Consider the following 23,620-nt stretch of genomic DNA (forward strand, 5'->3'; position numbering starts at 1 on the left):
AAATATAGATACCTTTTGATTTGAGGTGGTAGTGTAGTAAATGTGTTATATACATTTAAATAAATATGAATTTTTAGTATACGTTTACGCTATGTCACATTGAACATATTTTAACACATATTTTAATATTAGTTTTTAATTGATCTTATTTTTATTTCTTATAGCCCATAGTAAAATGAGTGGTGCAAGCAAGAAAAAAACTCGTCAATATTTGGAGGAATAGTTAAAATTTGGGTTCATACCCGCTGTTCACGATGAGCGGATTCCTTTTTGTCTTTTATGCTAGCTATGCTTGACCAACGAATCAATGAAATGAGGTCGTCTTGAGGCGCATTTGAAGGCGAAACATAGTGCTCATATTAATTCAGATTTGAGTTACTTTAAAACTTTAAAGAAAAATTTTGAAAAAAGAACAACATTAAAGTCTATTTACTGCTCATACTTCAACTAATAATCATGTTCTTGAGGCTAGTTATCAAATTTCTTTATTCATCACTAAAACTGGGGAAAATCACACTATAGGAGAGAATTTAATAAAACCGTCAATATCAGCATTTCTTAAACCGGTTCTTGAAAAAGATGACAAAGATGTAAAAGCTATGCCACTCAGTGACAATACTGTTAGCAGAATAGACGAAATGAGTGAGGATATTGAAAAACAACTTATTGAAAAGCTGAAAACAAGAAAATTCTCCTTGCAAATGGATGAATCAACTTTGAGAGACAATGAGGCAGTATTGATAACTTATGTAAGATATATTGACAAAGGACATTTTGCTGAAGAAATGTTGTTCTGTAAAAGATTAGAAAGCACCACTACCTCCAAAGATATATATAATAAGCTAAAAAACTACTTAGATGTCAATGATATACCAATGAAAAATATAACATCTTGTGCTGCAGATGGTGCTCCCAATATGATGGGCAAGAAAAATGGCTGCTTAAAATTGATGAAAGATGCGAATCCAGAAATGAGTCTTGTGCATTGTGTTATTCATGGGGAAAATTTGGTAGCTAAAAACATCTTGCCTGTTCTGAATGAAGTATTACATACAGTAATAAAGTGTGTTAATGCTATTAAAGCTAGTGCCAAATGTGAGCGTCTTTTCAAGCTATTTTGTGAAGAACAAAATGAAGACCATGTGAGACTTTTACTTCATACTGAAGTCAGATGGCTATCTAAAGGAAACTGTTTGAAAAGATTTATGGAACTGTTTGATACTCTTAGTGATTTTTTAAGCGACAAAACTGAAATGAGCCCTGGCTGGTTGGCTCAGCGGTAGAGCATCGGCCTAGCGTGCGGAGGACCCGGGTTCGATTCCCGGCCAGGGCACACAGGAGAAGCGCCCATTTGCTTCTCCACCCCTCCGCCGTGCTTTCCTCTCTGTCTCTCTCTTCCCCTCCCGCAGCCAAGGCTCCATTGGAGCAAAGATGGCCCGGGCGCTGGGGATGGCTCCTTGGCCTCTGCCCCAGGCGCTAGAGTGGCTCTGGTCGCAACATGGCGACGCCCCGGAGGGGCAGAGCATCGCCCCCTGGTGGGCAGAGCGTCGCCCCTGGTGGGCGTGCCGGGTGGATCCCGGTCGGGCGCATGCGGGAGTCTGTCTGATTGTCTCTCCCTGTTTCCAGCTTCAGAAAAATGAAAAAAAAAAAAAAAAACTGAAATGAAGTATCTGTTAACAATAGATGGTAAAGCATTTGTGAGTTATTTAGCCGATATCTTTGAAAAACTAAATATATTAAATAAGCAACTTCAAGGAACAAATAAAACTCTTGTCGATGCAAAAGCAAAGATATTTGGTTTCATTACCAATATTGAGTTATGTCAGAAACATATTAACAAAAACTTTAAACAGTTTCATTGGCTCCAAAAATGTGAAGTAACTGATACCGCTTTACTTGTTATTGTCAATCATTTGAATATTCTATCGGCTGATTTAAAAGAAAGATTTTCTGATTTAAAACAAATTGATTTCCCAACATGGATGATGCAGCCAATGTTAGTGGATTTGTCTGATATATCAAATATGCAGTATCAAGAAGAACTCGAATTGCAAAATGATAAGTCAGTTAAAGCTTTATTTAATATCAAAGGAGCGATGGCATGGCTTTGTGAGGGAACAGAAATCAAATACCCAAATTCAACCAAATGTGCAAGAAAACTATTGCTACCGTTTCCATCTTCATTTTTAGCTGAATGTGGATTTAGTGCTATAAATGATTTACTGGTAAAAAAAAGAAATCGGCTGGATATAACACAACGTGGAGACTTGAGACTAAAGCTTACCAAATTGGAACCTAATATAAAATCTCTGTGCAGCAAGCAGCAAGCGCCAGGGTCACACTAAATTAAAATAATAAATTAATATAGAAAAATCTGTATTAAAATTATTTGGAATTTAAATTTCTGTTTTTCATTATATGTTTTGAAATTTTACTTACTGTGTTTTGTTAACAATTTCATAGTGATTTCTTCCTAGAACCTATCATTTATGTTTATTAAGTGCACAAATCAATTTTTTAATGTTAAAAATTATGTATGTTACATGGGGGGGGACATAAAAATTTTAGAAAGGTTAAGGTGGGGCATGGCACAAAAAAGGTTGGGAAACACTGGGTTAAGCAAAGCAGAAGAACTTTCTGACACAGACGGCAGTGGGGGGACTGCAGGAGGGAACAGAGGGTGGGGAGGAGGAGGGCAGTGGAGGGGGTCATGATGGGGATGAGGGAGACCTGACTTAGGATGGTGACACAGAACGCAATGTCCAGATGATGACTTGTAGAGCTGTGCACCTGACACCTGTATATATTAACCAATGTCACCCAATGAAGTCAATAAAAAAGTTTTTAAAGATGCTAAAATCTTTGATCCTATGGTAATAAAACTCATTACCACAGTAAATTCCAATAAGTATAGGAGATATCATGGCATTACAGTAGTCCCCTCTTATCTATGGTTTCACTTTCTGCAGTTTCAGTTACCTGCAATCAATTGTGGTCCAAAAATATTAAATGGAAAATTCCAGAAATAAAAAAATTCCTAAGTTTTAAACTGCACACTGTTCTGAGTAGCGTGATGAACTCTCTCACACCATCCTGCTCAATACTGTCCAGGATGTGAATCATCCCTTTGTTCAGCACAGCCTCCCTGTATTTGCAACCTGCCTGTTAGTCACTCTGTAGCCAGCTCAGTTATCAAATCAACTGCCGCGGTATCTCGGCATTTGTGTTCAAGTAACCCTTATTTTAGTTAATAATGGCCACAAAGCACAAGACTAGTGATGCTGGCAAAGCCAACAAGATGCCATAAAGTGTTTCCTTTAAATGTAAAGGTGAGTTAGTACAGTAAGATATTTTGAAAGGGAGAGAGGATGCCACATTTATATAACTTTTATTGTAGTATACTATAATAATTGTTCTATGTTATTATTGTTTTTGTTAATAGCTTACTGTGCCTAACATATTAAATTTACCATAGGTATGAATGTATAGAAAAAAGCACAGTACATAGAGAGTTCAGAACTATCTGTGAATTCAGGCATCCACTGGGAGTCTTGGAATATATCCCCTGCGGATAAGAGGGAACTAGTGTAGCAAATGTTTTCACTAGGGGAAAGCTAAAAAATAATGTAAGAGAAGCAGCAAAGAATTAAAAAACTTCCTGCTCTTACTATACCATTTCAAAATATGATTACTGAAACCCATCCTCAGAAATAACAGCAAATCTATTTTGATCTTGATTTGTTGCCATGGTCAAAATATTCTGGTTAACTTGGAAAGATTCAGAAGAATCTAAAGGTCATACTTAAAATATTTAGAGTCCAAAAATATATAAAATAAGACTTTAGTTTTAGTATTCAAAATGGCCACCAAGAAAAGACAGAGAAAATAACAGTCTTGTGCTAACTCAGTTGATGGTATTTGCATATCTCGCTGTGATCCTCAGTTCTCAACCATACTATCCATGTACAGTATCTAACTCTTTGACATACACTTTTCAACTTAACTTGTACACTGCTTTAAATTTATTTACTTCCTTCCTTTAATAGTGATTAAGCACCTCCCCTAAGCCTGTTTCTGACTACGTAAGGCATACAATGAAGGACAAAACAGATATATCTCCTGATCTTATGTAACTCAAAAGTCTAATAGAGATACTCATTGTGATGGTTAACTTCACATGTTAATTTAACTGGATTACAGGGTACTCAGATTAAACATTATTTCTGGGTGCATCTGTGAGAGTGTGTCTGGATGAGACTGGCATTTGAACTGATAGACTGAGTAAAGCAGACTGTCCTCCCCGTGTGTGGATAAGCAGGATGGGCATCATGCAATCCATTAACGGCCCAAAATAAAACAAAAAGGTGGAGTAAAGAGGAATTCACACTCTGCCTATTTGAGTTGGAATAAACCCAGCCTATACTTACACCACTGGCCCTTTGTTCTCAGAACCACACCATAGGGTCTCCAGCTTACAGATTGCAAATCATGGGACTTCTCAGCCTCCATAATCATGTGGGCCAATTCCTTATGAAAACTCATATAGATCTCCTATTGTTCTGTTTCTCTGAAAAACCCCTGACACCAAACATACATAAACATACATACAAATACAAAATAACCATTGTATCATGCCATGTTATGTGTGCTGTGAAGAAAAACTCAAGATGCTCCAAGAGTAGAAAACAGGAAAAGCATAATTCCTCATGCATGTGTGTCCATTATTGTCTTGCAACATTTTCTAAATGTCATGTCCTATAACTGTATATTATCCACTAAGATGACTACATTAAAAGGGTAGGCTGAAAACTCGTATATTTTGGTTGTGAAGTTAATAGTTTATTTGGTATTGTTTTCTTTTTTGTTGGGGAAGAGATGGGAGTAGTATGCCATAGGAAGTAAGAAGTAAAATAAAATAAATTCATAACAAGTAAAAGGCAGGAATCTTTCACTACAAGAATAAGTAAAAGTTTACAAAATCTATGTGGTCCTGAAGAAAAGTCTTCTGAAATGAAATGTTGACAAACAGTTTTAAATTTAAGTAAATGTTTCCTAAAAATTCACTAGCTGATGGACTCTTTACTAAATCCTGCCAGGAAGAAGAGTTCATGCATAAAAATAATTGTCTCCTATAACCCAACCTTCTTTCCATTTCTATCGTTTCTAAACTTTAACTTTCCATCAAGTTTGCAGTGCATCTGACATGGAGAAGAAGTGCTCTAGTAAAAAGGGTTACATAATTGTCACTGCAAGTATTGCATATATCACCTCCCAACAGCACCCTGCCCCTCAACACACACAAAAAAAATCATGCCTTAACAGAAATGTTTTAAAGAAAATCTGCAATAACTTTGAACCTTTAGAAATTAAAAAAAAAAAATCAAGGTGGCCTGACCAAGTGGTGGTGGTGCAATGGATAGAACGTCGGACTGGGATGTGGAAGACCCAGGTTTGAGACCCCAAGGTCGCCAGCTTGAGCGCGGGCTCATCTGGTTTGAGCAAGGCTCACCAGCTAGAGTCCAAGGTTGCTGGCTCGAGCAAGGAGTCACTCGGTCTGCTGTAACCCCTCGGTCAAGGCACATATGAGAAAGCAATCAATGAACAACTAAGGTGTCGCAACAAAAAATTGATGTTTCTCATCTCTCTGTTCCTGTCTCTCTGTCCCTATCTGTCCCTCTCTCTGACTCTCCCTGTCTCTGCCACAAAAATTAATTAATTAATTAATTAATTTTAAAAATCAAGGTGAAAAATATCTGTAAATACCAAAGAACAACTTCTCATTATGCATCACAAAATCACAGGGAGAAGAAATTGGGGGGTGAGGTAGTGCTCTTTGTTCATAATTGGGTTTCCATTGAGAGTGTCCCATGATGCTGCCATTCAATAAGGTGCCTGCTGCTAGTTCTCTGCTTCTCTGCTCAGAGACTTGCAAGTTCACAAAGTGTATGCATCTGACATAAAACTGGTAAGTCCAAGGACCCATAAAAAATTCATTCACTGGGCCAATGTCAACTATACACACAATAGTCAGAATTGTAATTCCTGGATTTTCTCTTACACAAAAAAGGGGAAAGAAGAGTACTAAATACTGCTAACAAACATCACTGCTTTGTCCAGTTTTATTGTACGTTGTGTATGACCACTTCTCATTCAATTTCCTCTAGCAGATATAGCCGATGAGAAAGTGATACCAGAAAGTGCTGTGTACACGTATATGTGTGTACTCGATATATATTCAATAATGGCAAGAATCATTGTACTAGAATGGCCCAAATGTAGAGTCTGCCTAACGGTTAAGGAAACAAATGTGAAGATCCTTCTTATATGTATAACTCTTACGTTGGAATCAAGTAGAATAAGCAGAATTTAACATAATTTCTGTGAGGGACAGTATTTAATAAAATGATCACTCCACGTCTCAAGTTTATATCAGATAAACAGAAAATTCCCATTATACAAGGGCCACAAACTAAATGGATGCTTTATATAATGTGGCTTTTCATGAGTGTTCCCTGCCTATCCACTAAAAAAAATATTATCAGAAGGATCTTTTCCTGGAACTTTATTCCAACCTAGTTTCAAGATATCAGCAAAAACCTTACCAGAATGAGATTCTAGTATGAATGTGAACTTCAGAGATCATTTCTATTCTGGTACCTCCTTATGCAAAATGTGGAAAAATAGTGGTACAAAAATACAGACTTTAGTACTTATAATGCAAAAGAAAAACTATTTCACAAAAAGAACATATAAAATAGTAAAAGCTTAATTTTATGGCATGGATAATTATCATGTGATAAAGAAAATAATTACTGAGACATAATCCAGTAATTAGTCTTATCTTTTAATTTGCATTCATTTTACCACTGTCTCTGAGTTTTAATAGGTAATCCACAGTATCTGAGTACTGAGAGATATAAATACTGAGATTCTCAAATACTTTGTACTTTAACTGTTCCTCACAACCCAGGCTGTACCATGTATCATGTAGGGTTAAAGAAAAAAAAAGTTGAGCCCTGGCCGGTTGGCTCAGCGGTAGAGCGTCAGCCTGGCGTGTGGGGGACCTGGGTTCAATTCCCGGCCAGGGCACATAGGAGAAGCGCCCATTTGCTTCTCCACTCCCCCCCCCCTCCTTCCTCTCTGTCTCTCTCTTCCCCTCCCGCAGCCAAGGCTCCATTGGAGCAAAGATGGCCCAGGCACTGGGGATGGCTCCTTGGCCTCTGCCCCAGGCGCTAGAGTGGCTCTGGTCGCGGCAGAGCGACGCCCCGGAGGGGCAGAGCATCGCCCCCTGGTGGGTGTGCCGGGTGGATCCCGGTCGGGCGCATGTGGGAGTCTGTCTGACTGTCTCTCCCCGTTTCCAGCTTCAGAAAAATACAAAAAAAAAAAAAAAGTTGAGTATGTTATAACAAAAGAGAAAAACTAAACATTTCTTGAAATGTTTACCTAGATGTAACCATCTGAAGAGAAGCACAGAATTACTCCTTTTCAAAAGTGAACCCACCCAGAACCTTCAGTTTGCCATCGTTAATTTGCTTTTAAGAGTATATATCATGGCAATGAAACACAGGGCTGGTATTTTCCCTTTCCCTACTACCATTTTAAAGGCAAAGCCCAGAAATCCGAAGAAACAGAAAACTGTGATTAGTAGTGTCTTTCAAGCTGGAAGATGTAACCAGATATAACCGGATAATTAAAAATAAGCTGCCTGTACTTACTTCCTGAAGAACAAAATATAAGCCAAATTCTAAATGAGTGTAAACAAGATGATGTTTAGGGCTTAGGAAGAGAAAGTGCAGATACCAGTCCTATACGGAAATTTCAAATTTATCGCAGAGGAAAATGATAAATTACAAAACTAGAGTTAAAAGGAAAATAGAAAAGCAAGCATTTGCCATCACATCTTGACACATTCATGTCTGCTTTTTCTTTACAAAAGTACACACCCTAGAGTGGTTACTTAAGGTAAAGTATGCACATTAACCTAAATAACAGAAGTACCTTATTTTGTACCTCTATAATCTCAGAAACAAAGTCCCTTTAGTTAAATTTAAATAATTTCAGTTGGGATTATGGAATTATATTTGTCAGAAGACCCCAACAGCAAACAGGAATTTAAGGGCCACATTTGCTATATTAAAGGTAAACAAGAAATAAATTCCTCTATGCCAAAAACGAAAATAATTTCCACCCAAAATTTGTAATCATAAAGTAGCCCTGATATTAAAAACAAAACAAAAAAATAACTTTAAGCACAAATTTGATTTAAAATGTGAACAAGTCAGTAGAGCACCCAAGCTAGTAGCAGAAGCAAAATATTTTCCTTTCGTAAAGAACCTGTCTTCAATTCAGGCCTGAAAAGAATTACCATAAAGTTCTGAGGAAAGTGAGCAGTTTATAATAAAAAAAAAAAATCACAAAACCTCTAATTGACTACAGCAAGATGAGTGATTAAGAACAGGGATAAAAAAACAAAAACAAAAAAAATCACCAAAGACTTCAGTTACAGAAGTTAGTAGAAAACAAGCATAAAGGACAAAAATAAGTGGCTGAAACTGTAAACAGGAGACAAACAGATATGAAAAAGAATCAATGTTCTAGAAATAAATATAACTGTAAGGTGGTCAGCAATGGGGAAAGGTCACATGAGAAACCAGACCCGAAAACTTTGACGAGAGCCACCCACACTCATGTGCGCCAAAAGAAACTTCCCAGGAGCCTTGAGGAAAGAGCGACTGTCCGTCAGCCAGTGAGATTTCGCCACGTCATTTTAGCTCAACCACCCTAGAGACCCTTTAAATATCCCCCATGTGGGTCACCCTATGCGACTTCCCTGGCCCATGTCCCCCGGACCAGTGAACATTGTCTGGGAAACGCTGTACTCAATAAAGCTTTTATTATTCCATAGTTTGTGTGGCTACGTCCTTCCTTCTTTCTCAGAGGGGAAAAATACCTTACAATAACTAATATTAAAAACTAAATCAACAAATTAGAGTATCAGACACAGCTGAAGTGAATTAGTAAACTGCAAGTTGGAACATAAGAAATGTTTCTCAAATGCAAGCATGAGAAAATAATGAAAGATAACAGATAAAAGATATAAGAGACAGAAAGATATATTTATATAGAGATGGTCTAACAAGCATGCAATTGGAGTCTCAGAAGGAGATTATAAAATTAATAGAGGAAACACTCAAAAAGATAATAGAACTTTTCAGAATTCCTAAAATATGTTAGTCCTCAAGTATAGCCTATCAGGATTTTATTAAATTTTTATTTTTTAAATTATTTTATTTATTGATTTGAGAAAGGAGAGAGTGAGAGAGAGAAAGATGGTAGGAGCAATTCACAGTAGTTGCTTCTGGCCTGTGCCTAGACTGGGCAAGCCCAGGGCTTCGAACAGGCAACCTCAGCATTCCAGGTCGATGTCCCACCCACTGTGCCACCACAGGAAAGCAGGATTTTTTTTTAAATTCACATTCTGAAACATCAAATTTAGAATTTAAAAAAGGGAGGAAAAGAGGAAGGAAGAGGAAAAGGGAAAGGATGGGAGGGAAGAGGTAAAGAAAAAGAGATAAAGATTAGATAAATGATAGAATCTCTAAGGCAGTGGTTCTCAAATTTTTTGAAGTCACAGTGCATTTAAAATCCTGCAAATAATTGTAGGCACACTATATACAAATTTCTAAGAAATATGTTATAATAATTAAGTCAAATATTAAAGAAAAAAATATAAAGTCCAAGTGTGCTTTTATGGTAATTAAACAAAATAAATACAACAAAATTAAATTTATTCTGACATTAAAAAACATTTTTGTTACATTTTTTGTTATGCTTTTTAGAATTCGTAAAAAAAGGGTTTAAAAAATTAAAAAACCGACAAGTTATCTTTTTATATATATAGATACATTCTTAGTAAAATTTAGTAAATTCGGTAGATACCTGCACAAATGTGTTAAGATTTTTCATTCTTGTGTTTATGAGAAACATGAGCCTGATGTGTCCTAGCGATTTCTTCAATGTTTGGGCATATATTTGAAAGGCAAACTCTCATTTCCTCATCAATACATTGAAGAAGTCCTCTCTTTTTACTCTTAATTGTGTTGAGTGCAGAAAACCCCCACTATACATATCATCTTAACTTTACACCAAAGGATAGAAGAAACTTGCCTCAAGTATTTCCAGGGAACATGGGGGGTAGTGTAAACAATCCAGCACCACAGCTTAACAGCTTTTTGCAACCTCATCAGGCAAGTGAGGTGGGGCGTTAGGCAGACTGTCAGCTTACAGCCAATTTGCCACACCTCTGTCCCCCAAAAATCAAAACTCCAAAAACCCTGTTGGTTTTTTGGTCCCCAACAGGCACATATTTCTCTAGAATACATAGGGTGCACCTGGAAATCTTCTAGGGCACACCAGTGCGCCCTGGCACACACTTTGAGAACCACTGCTCTAAGGAGAAGGAGATTATCTGAATATCTTTAAATGATCTTAGAAGAAACCAGAGGGAAAAAAACAGATTCTCCCACATAGAAAAAGAAATTAGCTTGACTGCCTCATTTACATTGACAACAATAATGTTCAAAGGACAATAATATTTTTTCATGTTCTGACAGAAAATAACTGTCAAAATAGAATTCAATGCCCAGGGAATCTCTCTTTCAAGAAAGAAGTAAAATAAAAGGACTGTCACACACACAAACAAAAATCCATCTTTCTCGGGGGCAAAGGAGATGTTGAGGGGAATACGGGCGAGGGGGGATGCATTCGGGGCAACACCAGAATCTATGTAAACACAATAAATTAAAATCAATAAAAAATGGTTAAAAAATACATCTCTCTCTCTCTCTCTCTCTCTCTCTCTCTCTCTCTCAATAAAGAAAAAAGAATGTTCTTTGGGCAGAAAAAAATGATCCCAGATAGGAGGTCTGATGTACAAAAAGGAATGGTTATAAAAGATACTGATAAATACATGGATAAATATAATAGAATAATAGACACTGTATAACACAATGACAGTAATGTCTGACTTCTTAAGAGAAAAATTGGGCTATAATTACAGTGTTCAGAAGCAATGACACATAAGTTGTTAGTGGATATCATAAGAGTTAAAGTATTCTTAGAAATTTGCATTTTTTAAAAGGAGAATGTATTAGTCTGTCCAGGAAACCCTAACAAAACACCAGACTGGTGGCTGACACAACATAAATTTATTTTCTCATACTTCTGGAAGCTAGAAGTACAAGATCAAGGTGTTGGCAGGGTTGGTTTCTGGTGAGGCCTCTCTTCTTGGCTTACAGCTGCCTTTTCACTGTGTCCTCACATGGCCTGTCCTCTGTGTATACACAGAGGGTAACAATTTCTCGTGTTTCTTACTCTTCTTTAAGGACACCAGTTTTATTGTATTAGGGCCTCATTCTTATTACTTTATTTAACCTTAATAACCTCCAGCCCATCTCCAAATACAGTTTCATAGGTTATGGTTTCAACATATGGATTTTGGGGTAGACATAAAATGGTTACAACAGAAAGTGAAGATACTAACTTTAGACTAGAAAAAGATGTGCATGCAGAGTAAAACTGTCTGGGTATCTACTAAAATAGACAAAGCTTATAGCCAGTCCCATACCCAAAAATAGAGAGTGTAAAAAAGGGAGAAAAATCAATCTATCCCCCCACCAAATAAAAAGCAACAAAGGAGAATAGAAAGACACAGGAAGAAAGAAAATATTTAACAGTGTGATAAATCCAAATGTGTCAGTGTTCATTCTAAATAGTATAATGTGAATAAACTCTGTACTTAAAAGCAAAGATCCAGCTAAATGCTATTTATAAGAGATATCTGAAAACATAAGAAAACAGCAACTTCTTTTTTTATTTATTTACTTTTTATTCACTTTAGAGAGGAGAGAGAGAGAGAGAGAGAGAGAAGGGGGAGAGGAGCAAGAAGTATCAACTCCCATAGTGCCTTGCCCAGGGAAGCCAGGGTTTCGAACCAGTGACCTAGCATTCCAGGTCGACGCTTTATTCACTACGTCCCCACAGATCAGAAACAGGCCCAACTTCAAAGTCAGGGTAGAGAAAGATCAAGCCAATCTTAATATATAGAGAACCCTATCTTACTGTATGATTATCAAAGAAAAAATACATTAAGTCAAACAGCACATGCCAGAACAGAGGTAAGTGCCAGCTACTGAGGGAACAGAGAATCTCAGTCTCAGAGAAAGGAGGAAAGGAGACCTTCACAGTGCAGAAGACAACGTCTGAAAATAAAGAAATATTGGCCCAGAAAATGTTTAGGTATGTGAGCATTTCTCTTTCCTTTTACAGTCAGCACCATTTTCTAAAAAATGAAAAAGGTACATAAAAATACAAATATGACTTTGCATGCATTAGTGTCATGTTTGTTGGCTAAGGATAATTTTAGTTATAAAAATGAAGGGGAGAATTTCTCTCTACATTAAACCATCAATCCTTCAGTTTACACACATGCCCTTTGCCTAGTTTTGCCCATTTTATATCACTAATTTTGTACTTGGAAGTGATCATGTTTTTCTGGTAGCCAGAATGACGCTTACCTGCTTATCAAAAGGTAATTTCTGGCTCAAATAAAGTTTTGTATTTTTGAAAGAAAGGGAAAAAGATATAGATAAATATACAGATAAATTATAGATATGTAGATATTAAACACACATGCACACACAGGGCTCAAAGCTAAATCAAGTAAATTTTTTTCTAAATGCTAAGAGTCCAGGAGTTGGCGGCAAAGGGCAGAAAAGAGAATATTTTTAAATCTGAGGTATGACTATACAGGAAATAATAATTAGTCACTCAACCTTAGAGCAATTATGTACGCATCAGTATCAGTACCTGCAGTAAGGAGACTGTAAGGGAAAAAAGAGAGACTGTGCTCAGGGCACACTACCCACGCTGACCCTGTTTGGGCGGCACTGGCATCTTCAGCTACGTCTGAGCACTGACAGGCAATTCGAGGCCCAGGCAGGACCTCACAGCAAGAGTCTTGGTAAATATTTCAGGTTACTTCATTTGGATGAAGCCCTAGTCAGTCAGGTCTGAGTTCAAATCCTTTCTAGTTTGAATCTTTCATATTACACACCAATCCCAAAACAATCAGAAGGTAATCAAGGAAGATTATGATTAAGTCTACAGAGTAATTTACATTAAGAATAATGAAATGCCATGAGGTCAATGAAAAACATCAAGGCCTTGTATCCATACTCAAAAATTCTACCTCTAGGGCTTTACTCAAAGGGATAACCATAGATGGACATAAAAACTGAGCTGTAGGCCTGACCTGTGGCGGTGCAATGGATAAAGCGTCGCCCTGGAATGCTGATGTCACCGGTTCAAACCCTGTCCTTGTCTGGTCAAGGCACATATGGGAGTTGCTGCTTCCTGCTCCTCCTTCCTCTCTCTCTCTCTCTCTCTCTCTCTCTCCCCTCACTCCCTCACTCTCTCTCCTCTCTGAAATGAATAAATTTTAAAAAATTTAAAAATAAAAACTAAGCTGTAAGATACTTACCACTGTATAAGAAAAGGAAAGGAAAGACCTGTCTGATATTGTGGAGGCAGATCCCCAGTAATCATGACACATCCACAGAATAAAATACTATTCAATATTCAAAATATGTTACAAAAGATCATTCCATAATATGGATGTGGTTCATCTTCGTATGAAAATTAGAAAAAAATATATAGATATAGTAAATGTCATTTTTAGAAATTAAATAATTAAAGAAAAAGAACGAAGCTGGGGGCATTACAATACCTGACTTCAAATTGTACTACAGAGCCACGTTAATCAAGACAGCATGGTATTGGCAGAAAAATAAATACTCAGATCAATGGAACAGAATAAAAAGCCCAGGAATAAAACCACATATATACGGTCAAATAATTTTTAATAAAGGGGCCAACAACACACAATAAAGAAAAGAAAGCCTCTTCAACAAATGGTGCTGGGAAAACTGGAAAGCCACATGCAAAAGAATGAAACTCAACTACAGTTTGTCCCCTTGTACTAAAATTAATTCAAAATAGATCAAAGACCTAAATATAAGGCCTGAAACAATAAATTACATAGAAGAAAACATAGGTACTAAACTCATGGACCTCAGTTATAAAGAGCACTTTATGAATTTGACTCCAAAGGCAAGGGAAGTGAAGGCAAAGATAAATGAATGGGACCACATCAGACTAAGATAAGAAGCTTTTGCACAGCAAGAGAAACTGACAACAAAACAAACAGATAGCCAACTAAATGGGAGATGACATTTTCAAACAACAGCTCAGATAAGGGCCTAATATCCAAAATATACAAAGAACTCATAAAATTCAAGAACAAATAAACAATCCAATAAAAAAGTGGGAAGAGGACATGAGCAGACACTTCTCCCAGGAAGAAATACAAATGGCCAACAGATATATGAAAAGATGCTCATCTTCATTAGCTATGAGAGAAATGCAAATGAAAACTACAATGAGATTCCACCTCACACTTGTTAGATTAGCTATTATCAACAAGACAGGTAGTAACAAATTTGGAGAGGCTGTGGAGAAAAAGGAACCCTCACCCACTGTTGGTGGGAATGTAAAGTAGTACAACCATTATGGAAGAAAGTATGGTGGTTCCTCAAAAAATTAAAAATAGAACTACCTTATGACCCAGCAATCCCTCTACTGGGTATATACCCCAAAAAATCAAAAACACTGGTACGTAAAGACACATGCAGCCCCATGTTCATTGCAGCATTGTTCCCAGTGGCCAAGACATGGAAACAACCAAAAAGCCCTTCAAGAGATGACTGGATAAAGAAGATGTGGTACATATATACTATGGAATACTACTCAGCCATAAGAAATGATGACATCGGGGCCCTGGCCGGTTGGCTCAGTGGTAGAGTGTCAGCCTGGAGTGCGGAAGTCCTGGGTTCGATCCCTGGCCAGGGCACACAGGAGAAGCACCCTCTGCTTCTCCACCCTTCCCCCTCTCTCTTCCCCTCCCACAGCCAAGGCTCCATTGGAGCAAAGATGGCCCAGGCTCTGGGGATGGCTCTGTGGCCTCTGCCTCAGGCACTAGAATGGCTCTGGTTGCAACAGAGCGATGCCCCAGATGGGCAGAGCATTGCCCCCTGGTGGGCGTGCCGAGTGGATCCCGTTCGGGTGCATGCAGGAGTCTGTCTGACTGCCTCCCTGTTACCAACTTCAGAAAAATACAAAAAAAAAAAAAAAAAAGAAATGATGACATCGGATCATTTACAACATGGATGGACCTTGATAACATTATACTGAGTGAAATAAGTAAATCAGAAAAAACTAAGAACTGTATGATTCCATACATAAATGGGACATAAAAATGAGACTCAGAGACATGGACAAGAGTGTGGTGGTTATGGGGGGGGGGAATAAGGGGGAGGAGGAGGGGGAGGGGCACAAAAAAAACAGATAGGAGGTGATGCAAGACAATTTGATATTGGGTGATGGGTATGCAACATAATCAAATGTCAAAATAACCTGGAGATGTTTTCTCTGAACATATGTACCCTGATTTATCAATGTCAACCCATTAAAATTAATAATAAAAAAATTAAAATATTATACATAGTATTTCTTTATATGTATATAAAAATATACACCAGGCCTGACCTGTGGTGGTGCAGTGGATAAAGCGTCGACCTGGAAATGCTGAGGTCGCCGGTTCGAAACCCTGGGCTTGCCTGGTCAAGGCACATATGGGAGTTGATGCTTCCTGCTCCTCCCCCCTTCTCTCTCTCCTCTCCCTCTCTCTCTCCTTTCTAAAAAAATGAATAAATTAAAAATAAATAAATAAATAAAATAAAAACAAAAAAAAAATTTTTAAAAAACAAACATACACCATACACCAAAATGTTAGCAATAGTTATCTCTGGGCATAATTCTCCTTTTCTTCCTTTTTTTATTATTGTTTTTTCTTGTTTTGTTTTGTTTTTTGCTTGTCTGAATTTGCCAAACTTTCTACAACGAACGTGTGTTACTTTCATAATAAGAAAAATATCTACTATAGCAGAAGAATAAAAATTTGAAGCCTTACAAAAGCAACTATACATGAAATATGAAAACAAAAATGAGAATTCTAAACATCATTTATTATACCTTTAAGTAGGAGCAAATTTACCCAAAACCTATCATGGAAAACGAGGGAAACAAATTCAAAACTCATAATATATATCTTAAAGAACTCAATAATTCAAAAGAAAGAAAAGTGTTGTCTGATGAAAAAGGTGGGCATGAGCTGAAAGAATAAAAGAGCAGCCTCTGCTGCTGTGGATGGTGTGAAACCTGAGAGGGCACCACGGACTGGGCACGGTTAACCAGAGCAGAGCAGGAAAGCAGCCGGCCTCACACACGACCCGGAGGAAATGGAAAAAATAATCTAAAATGGTAAAGAGAATAAATTTTATTAGAAGGAATCTTATTACGCAAACATTTTCCATTCTGGAAGGAGTGGATGCCAGGTCTGGAATAGCCCCTTTCCACATCAACTCCCTTTGAATCTCGCTCCTCCCAGGACTAACTTGATCAGACACCCTCAGCCATTGACAGGGTAGGCAAAAGTAGGTTTATAGTTGTTTGTATGGGGAAATAATGCAATAATTAATAAATAATAATAGAATAAACTTTCGCATACTCACAACTGTAAACCTACTTGTGCCCTCCCTGTGCTGTACTAGCACCTGCCATGGATGTTCGCTGATTCCTACACAACTTCCAGCTGAAACCCTTATCCTGACCCAAACTTCTAGCATCTTTAAATGCTTGCATATATGCTTTCTCTAAAATTACCCATACATTTATTTTTGTTGAAAAAATAAATGGGAAGAGGAGACAGCACCTCCCTCTGGAAGATAACAGCTAAAATAAAGTATCATGTCCTTTTTGTACCACCCTCTCCAAGCCAGATTCTTAGAAGTTTTCACATAAAAAAAAATATATGCCTAGCCTGACCAGGTGGTTGGTTGCACAGTGGATAGAGAGCGTCGAACTGGGAAGCAGAGGACCCAGATTCAAAACCCGAGGTCACCGGCTTCAGCACAGGCTCATCTGGCTCGAGCGAGGGTCACTGGCTTGAGCATAGGATCATAGACATGACCCCATGGTCGCTGGCTTGAGCCCAAAGGCCACAAGGTCACTGGCTTAAGGGATCACTTGCTCTGCTGTAGCCCCCAGGTCAAGGCACTTATGAGCAAGCAATCAATGAACAATTAAGAAGACAAAGGAGCCACAATGAAAAATCTATGTTTCTCATCTCTCTCCCTTCCTGTCGGTCTGTTCCTATCTGTCCCTCTCTGTTTCTTTCTCTGTCAAAAAAAAAAAATGCCTAAAATATTCTTGAAATACTTTAGTGATATAGATTTAGCTAAGCCAATTGAGAGATAATAAACTAAGAAGCTTTGGCCAAAACCCTCAAAAGGTATATAAAGCTTACAATTATAATGACACACAATGGTTTCAACTGAAAATTATCTTAGAATCGATGAACACACATGCCAAGTGATTGGATTAACGTGTAGGCCAGATAGGCCCACTACCTGGCTGGAGAAGGTTTTAATCTAAATTAGGCCTTGGAGAATATAATTTCTTTAGCATTATCACTCGAAGGAAATACTGAAAATAACAGTGTTATTATTCATTTCAATAGGTGATCACTATATTATCCTCCTATCTGTAAACATAATGTACATACACTCTTGCCCAAGACCTGAAAACTATGATAAAATCCAATCTTCCAACTTGCCACTACATTTTTAATGAACATGAATGAACTTTCCAGTATATTAAGCTAGAGTTTCAAGCTTGAGTTTTCTCAGTCTCCTTTCATACAGACAGAAATGGAAACAAATTACTTTTACCAATCCTGTCCATATTTACTGGCACAGAAACGAAAAGGCATTTTATCCTATGTGTCAAACTAAAGACTAAAACAGCTTGCTGTCTGTCAGCTTCAGAAACCATTTTTTACACGCATGGCACACTGCCTCAAGCCAACTAAACACTAAACCATGTTGGGCTGCCCACACTGCAAATTATTTGGAATGTTCTCCATATTCTGTGGTTGCAAAAGTACCTATTTTGTGGATTACCCAGTTCAAATTTGGGCCACATCTGACTGTAAACTGAACATTCCCAGGAAACTTGGAACTATAACTGATCAAGATCCTACCAATTTTGAAAGTCTGTGACCTCAGGCTCACAATCAAACATTTGTTGGGAGCCCAAGGGAAGCAACATCAACTCTGGGAAACATGACATTGTCTGTTTCAAGTAAACAACTAAGAAATCATTCTGAATATATACATGTCATAGCTTAAAAAAAAATACTACATACAGTAAGCAAAGGGCATTTGGAGGAAATATAAACAAAATTCTGGTAAGTATCTAGCAAATTAAAGCAAAAAGCAATCTAAAATAATTATTTCATTTCCTTTTTAATTTCCATACACATGCACCTTCAGCTGTGGAATGTAGTAAGAAATATCTCAAAGCTTTGCTTATAGTGATTGGAGCACTGCGTTACAGACATCATTTTCTTCCTCATCCATTGAGCAGTTTATTATAGAAATTGTACACATATGATAGGATTATGCAATTAATGTTTCTTATTAGATTTAAACCTCTTTCAAGGACAGAGTGAACAGATCTGATATTGAACATCTTTATATGCCCAGTCTTTAACAGAGTGCCTGGTACACAGTAAGTACTCAAAAAATGTGCTAGCTATCTACTGCTACATAGTAAACGTCTCCTAACTTAGTGGAATACAACAACAGTTATTATTATTACCTCATAATTCTGAGGGTTGAATAGATTCACTAGATGCTTCTTACTCAGTAAAACGTGGCTTCGTCATCTTGCATGCTTCCTCATTCAGATGTCTGGCAGCTGATGCTGGCTGTCAGTTGAGATCTCAGTAGGAATACCTACAGGTGTCCTCTCCATGTGGGATGGCTTTCCCCACAGCACGGAGACTGGGTATCAATAGCTAAATCTCAGAAGAGAGGGTTCAGGAAAAGCTATTTCTTCTCTACGCTTACCACATAAATTACATAGCATCTCTTCTACCACATTCTATTTTTTAGAAGTAAATCACTAAGTTCACCCCTAGAAAAAAAGGAAGTTAGTCCTCACCTCCCGATGGGACAGTAGCAAAGAAATTGTGGACACTTAGAATTACCACAATAAATATTTGAGCTAAGAATTCTGTTATCCCTCCATCACCTTCAACCATCCTTTCTTATTTGTTCATTTTGGGGGGAGAAAAGACTACTGGATTATTGTTTCTTTTTTTCCTTTTTTTAAATTTATTTATTCTCTCACTGCTCTATTACTTACAAACATGCACAATTCCCTCACAACTTCATATTACGATCTAATGCCCTTCAGGCAAAACCTCCTCTCTTGACCCAGTATTTCCATGTAACATAAAATTTCGCCTTCTATGCTCATGCAAACTTCTTAAAATTTTAATATACAGTAGGTATTATTTTTCCAAGCATTAATGAACACCTCTTGCAAATCAAATACTTAGGACATCATTTCACAAATGGAATCAAAATTTTCCCAAGGTTTGCCTTCCCATGGCTTTGAGATCTGCTCTCTAAGTTCACACCAATTGGAAATACCCTGAAGATCATTTTTGAAGTGTTAAAAGAAGAAAGAAACTACACTGACAAGCTAAATTTCACCTAAGGATTCCTCTACTGAAGGTTAAGAAATACTTGATTCAATCATACAATGATGGAGCAATTCAGTCCATTTCAAAAAATATGTGATTAGGATCACTGGCAACTGGTTACCTCGTCACATTTTGTTCAAGAATAAGAATATATTAGAAAATATAGTATTTTTTAACTTAACTGATAATGATGAAAATGCTGAAGAGATGACACGCTCTAACAGTAACTATTTTTAGCTTCTGATCTTTTAGACCTGCTGTTTTCAGTGAATGTGTATTATCAAGTCCTTGAATAGTTTTTCCTGTTATATGTATTATTATAATATATATTGTTGTATATGTTATATATAATATATAATTATGCATTACATATAATAAAATGATATGTATTATTTCCCTGTTATATATACAGGTATGGATATATATAGATATAGGTATGGATATATATAGATATAATAGGTATGGATTTTATTATATATATTGATATAACATTTAGTTTCAAAAATAATCATTCCCAAAGTAATCATTTCAAATCAAACAAACCATATAAAGAAATATCAAGCCCTTGGCTGGCTAGCTCAGTGGTAGAGCATTGGCCTGGCATGTAGAAGCCCCGGGTTCGATTCCTGACCAGGGCACATAGGAAAAGTGCCCATTTGCTTCTCCACCCTTTCCCCTCTATTTTCTCTTTATCTCTTTCTTCCCCTCCCACAGCCAAGGCTCCACTGGAGCAAAGTTGGCTCCAGGCGCTGAGGATGGCTTCATGGCCTCTTCTTCAGGCACTAGAATAGCTACAGTTGCAATGGAGCAAGGGCAAAGATGGGCAGAGCATCGCCCCCTGGTGGGCATGCCAGGTGGATCCCGGTCGGGCACATGCAGGAGTCTGTATCTCTGCCTCCCTGCTTCTCACTTCAAAAAAATTTTAAAAAAAATTATATATATCTCAAGGTGCACATACTAATCAATACAATTCTAGGAAATAAGCCACATCTACCTTAGAAACCCAAATTCTTACTGAATACAGTACTTATTTGCCTGGAGTCCAGCAAACAAGGTAAAATGGTAACTGCAGTTAGGGTTTTAAATATGTGACTTTTTCTAAGCAAATTTTTTCCAAAAATGTTCGGTTTGCTGCAGGTCTGCAGAAAATGCTTGACGCTGTGAGTTCTTTATTTATAAAGTTTCAGTTCTGGTGTATTTGACAGGAGAGTGACAAAATTGTGATCAGAGATGAAAGTCTATATCCCAAATAAAATGCTATCATATTAGTAGTTATTCTGGAATAATTTTCTTTCACAACTACCCCACTGCAAACAAGATGTTACCTACATTCCCCACCTATTTTGGTAGTATATTTTTTACACACAAAATCATATGCAAAGCATATACTTTATTAAATACTTCATGATACTCTTCTTTTAAAAAGCTCCCATATTCTATTTTCATTTTTCAAAATAATCTGCATAATGTAATCAATTACATCACTAAAACCTGGGCTATATCACACTTCACAAAATATAGGGACTTTTCATCAGCACCTTTGATTTGTAAGTGACATCAGACATACACAATATAAGTGGATAAGACAGAAACAAGAATAGACAGTTGTGGTAGACAGCTAGGAGTGTGAGAAAATGGATTTCTGTCACCCACAGAACACATTCAAAAAAGAAAACTTACCATTTGCATATAAATGTACTTATATATTAGGTTTCATCAAATAATTACACGTACTACATAGCTCTTCCGAGGGTAAAACTGTCAGAATCAATGTCAGATTATGCAAGAAACATCAGATTTTAATTGATTCTTAGAAATAGTTACCCCTAAAATTAGTTGGAGGCCTTTAAGACAATGAAAATCAACAAATAAAGAGAAGAATCCTATTTTAAAAGATATAGTGAAAAAACTCATCTACTTTACTGGAATAAAACTGCATACCTTCTAGAAGGATACCTTTATTTCCTAAGTGTTGAGACCAAGTCTAAATATTCAATCAAGGACTAAACGATCACTGAAAATTTTGGTCAGCCCTGAGACAAAATTTCATAAAGATATCTTGTCGGGTGTGGTGGTGCTTTTTTTTTTTGAGGGGGGGGGTGGACGTTTTATTTCTTTTATTTATTTTTAAGCACGCTGAGCCTCCAGGATATTTTTTCTTTTAAAAAAAAAAATTCCAAAAGCAAAAGGGGCGGAGGAGGGAGGACAAAAATCAGGGAGACGATGAAAACCGACCAAGGCAGAAAAGCCACCCAGCGCCGCAAGCTTACCCACATGCAAAAGGCCACCTCTCGGAACTGCTGGAGCCCGCACGGCGCTTCCCGCTCGGGCTGCCGAGGTGGATTCCGCCACCCAGAGTGATGAGACCACAGTGTAAAAGTTCAGGGCATTCCATCTCTCCCTTCACTCCCTGACCGGGGCCGGGGCCGCGAGCCCCCGGTGAGAAACCCGCACCAGGAGCCAACCTGCAGCCGACCGCTTTCCTAGAAGGCCCAACTGCTCCGCGCGCAGGGCACGGGCGCACCGGGCGTCGGAGGCCAGGCGCGCGGCCCGGGGGAAACCGAGTCCCCGCCGGCCCCGCCGTGCGGCGTGGCCGCTCCAATCGCTCAAGCCCAGCCCCCCAAACCGGAGCTTCCCCTGCATAACTTCGGTGCAGCCAGCGTCTCTCTCCGCCACACACTCCGCCCGGCCGCACCCGGCCCCGGCGCGGGGGACCCGAGGGCTCCCTCCCGCCGCTACCTGTCCGGCTGCCCGAGGACCCCACGGCTCACCTTATACAAAGGGCTGCGCGCGGGCGCCCGCAGCGCCCAGGGAGCATGGCCCCATCCAGAGCCTCCCGGAACTTTCCTGACATAGCACTTCTCTCCTCCGCCGCAGAAAACAACGGTCGGAGGCAGGAGGAGGAGGGAGAGGAGGAGGTAGTGGCTCTCTAGGCGGCGGCGGCGGCGGCGGCGGCGGGAGCTGGAGCAGAAAGTGAGGAGCAGCGCTGCCGGGAGCCACCGCCTCCCGATCTGCCGGGGGTTCCCGCCCCAGGGTAACCAAAGCTCCCTCTTAAAGGCGCCCGCCGCGTATAGGAGCGGGAGGTGAGGAGTGGAGGGGGTGGGGAGGAAGCAATTTAAGAGCGTGGGGAGCCGAGACTGAGATTCCGGAGGCCACCGTCTGGACTGCCCCTCGGCTGCTGCGCTCGCCCTTTCCCGGCTGCTGACCAAGCTCTCCGCCAGGTCTGGTGGCCCCTCCGCCTGGGCAAAGGTAGGGTACGTGCTCGGACCCAGCACGGGGCCACCCTCGTCCAAGGCTTGCGCCCCCGAACGATGGTCCTTGAAACCTCTCCGCTTCTCCTAGCCGCCCTCTTCTCTTTGGTTTTTTTCTTCTTACCGCCCCTTCTCTCTCTCTCACACACACACACACACACACTCCCTTACCCCGCGACGCTGCCCTGTCTCGCGCCCCCAAAGCCAGTAGAATTGCGTTTCCTTTCTTGATTCCTGCTTATTCCTTTTTCTCCAAGTGATGAGTGTTTCCTCCAGGAGCGCAGGAGACTGAATGACTAAAGACCCGCGAGGGCCCCTAGATGGGCCCCTAAAGGTGGCACTAGTGTGTGGCATGGCAGCTTTGCCAAATGCCCCGCTTTACTCCGTGCCCTGTTCTCTACCAATGGCCAATCGCCAGGTAGTCGCCAACTGGATTTCTTGAACCAGTGACGCTCATGATCTCCAAACTGAACTCAGGAAGGCCCTCCAGAAACAATACCACCTTGAGATGTAAATCATACTGGGAAATGCTGCTTTCAGGTGACAAGTGATATAGTTTGTCCAGCTATCATCAACATTTGTGAGGACTGCTGAGACAACAGTGGGTTGTGTCCAGAGTGGGGATGCTGGGCAGACACAC

General features: G+C 39.0%; 1 protein-coding gene across 1 annotated transcript in view; it reads right to left on the reverse strand.

Moving 5' to 3' along the window:
- Positions 1-22,646, reverse strand: part of GPR63 (G protein-coupled receptor 63) — a 62,473-nt gene extending 39,827 nt beyond the window's left edge. The window contains exon 1 of the mRNA XM_066254350.1: positions 22,501-22,646. The gene's annotated coding sequence lies outside the window, so the exon portion shown is untranslated. The remainder of the gene's footprint in view (positions 1-22,500) is intronic.
- Positions 22,647-23,620: the final 974 nt, after the last annotated feature.

Source organism: Saccopteryx bilineata, chromosome 1 (genome assembly GCF_036850765.1).
Source record: "Saccopteryx bilineata isolate mSacBil1 chromosome 1, mSacBil1_pri_phased_curated, whole genome shotgun sequence".
NCBI lineage: Eukaryota > Metazoa > Chordata > Mammalia > Chiroptera > Emballonuridae > Saccopteryx > Saccopteryx bilineata.